Source organism: Nematolebias whitei, chromosome 1, assembly GCF_014905685.2.
Source record: "Nematolebias whitei isolate Nwh7 chromosome 1, NemWhi1, whole genome shotgun sequence".
Taxonomy (NCBI): Eukaryota; Metazoa; Chordata; class Actinopteri; order Cyprinodontiformes; family Rivulidae; genus Nematolebias; species Nematolebias whitei.
In genome coordinates, this window is record NC_056498.1 from 42,068,857 (window position 1) to 42,070,812 (window position 1,956).

Here is a 1,956-nt window from a genome sequence, read left to right on the forward strand (position 1 = left end):
GGGGGCAGGTTGAAGGGAGGTGGCCTGCCTCATGTTGGGGGGCAGGTTGAAGAGAGGTGGTCTGCCAGATGTTGGGGGGCAAGTTGAAGGGAGGTGGTCTGCCAGATGTTGGGGGGCAAGTTGAAGGGAGGTGGTCTGCCAGATGTTGGGGGGCAGGTTGAAGGGAGGTGGTCTGCCCGATGTTGGGGGGCAGGTTGTTCCAGAGTTTGGGGCCCATGACTGAAAAAGCCCGATCTCCTCTGAGCTTCTTGTTTTTGGAACAGCCAAAAGCAGCTGATCAGATGATCTCAGGGCCCGAGAGGGAACGTAAGGTTCCAGAAGCTCAGAGAGGTGAAGGGGTGCGAGGCCATTTACTCATTTGAAGGTCAACAGAAGAATTTTAAAGACTGTCCTCGTACGAACAGGGAGCCAGTGAAGGGAGGACAGAACTGGAGTAATATGTTCAGACCTATGAGTTCCAGTTAAAAGCTGAGCAGCAGCATTCTGGACGAGCTGAAGACGTGAGATGGAGGCCTGGCTGATCCCAGCATGCAGTGCGTTGCAATAGTCCAATCGGGTCGTGACAAAGGCGTGGACTAGTTTCTCAAGGTCGGGTCTGGACAACACTGGCTTGAGCTTAGCTACCTGTCTGAGTTGGAAGAAGCTTTTCTGCAGAACAGAGTTGATTTGTTTGTCAAACTTGAAGTCAGAGTCTAAAACCATCCTGAGGTTTTCACCAGACTGCTTAAGATATGGCTGAAGAGAGTCCAGGTTGACAGGATCAGTGGCGGCAGTTGAGCTAGGGCTAAAAACAATGACTTCAGTCTTGTCATTGTTAAAACTTAAGACATTTGAAGCCATCCAGGCCTTAATGTCATCCAGACATTTTAACAGAGGGTGAATGGAGCAAACACTTGCTGGTTTCACAGGCAGGTAGATCTGGCAGTCATCAGCATAGTAATGGAATGAAAGACCATGTTTCCTCAGGATGGACCACAGTGGGAGCAAATAAAGTGAGAACAGAAGGGGTCCAAGAATTGAACCCTGTGGGACCCCGCAAGAAAGAGGTAATGAGGCGGATGCATTATTACCAACCTTGACACAGAATCTCCTGCCACTCAGGTATGAGTGGAACCATTCTAATGCAGCACCTGTGATCCCAACCCACTGTTCCAGCCGTGATATAAGGATACTGTGGTCAACAGGATCAGAAGCAGCAGTAAGGTCCAGGAGCACAAGTACCACAAACTGACCAGAATCATTTGAGATCATAATGTCGTTACAAACCCTCATTAACGCTGTTTCAGTGCTGTGGAGTCGCTTAAAACCAGACTGAAAAGTCTCTGACGTTTATTTGTATTTATTTTATTATTAGTGCAAGTTTCAGACGTTTGTTTGTGATGTGTGCTGTTACTTTTATTGGCACTTTGAGTTACCATGTAACGTAATTTGTGAACAGATGCTCCATTTTTCTAGTACACATCTCCTGAAGGATCGCTCCTCATACTAACTGCAGCTGTGAGGTCACATGACTTGAGGTCACATGACTTGAGGTCACATGACTTGAGGTCACATGACTTGGAACGGAGAGGGCCCTGAAGGAAACAGCTGGAGCCACTCCTTTCTTTACGGGCACAGCTCTGCAGGAAGTGGGTGCTCCAAAGATGGAATATTCCGTGCACGTGTAGCTCAGCGTGCAGGTGGGGTGGTAGGTGGTGTATTGAAAAAAGCACCCCGATTGAAACCACACCCACGTGGCGTCATGAGGCTCAGAACCTGAGGCGTGTTCTGGTCACCTCGGTGTGTCGTCTGAATGGACCGAGGGGCGGGGTCAGCCCACCTCTGTGCTGCTGAGCAAGGCAGTAACAGAACCGGACCAGCCGGGTTCTGGACCGATCCCACAGAGCTGTGGCTCAGTGATGAAGTGATGACATCACCTCAACCTGTACATCTGTCCCTGGTGTGTGTGTGTGTGTG

General features: G+C 49.7%; 1 protein-coding gene across 1 annotated transcript in view; it reads right to left on the minus strand.

Annotated features, from left to right (window-relative positions):
* plod3 (procollagen-lysine, 2-oxoglutarate 5-dioxygenase 3) overlaps positions 1–1,956 on the minus strand; it is a gene marked incomplete in the record, with an annotated part of 34,637 nt that overhangs the window by 5,165 nt on the left and 27,516 nt on the right.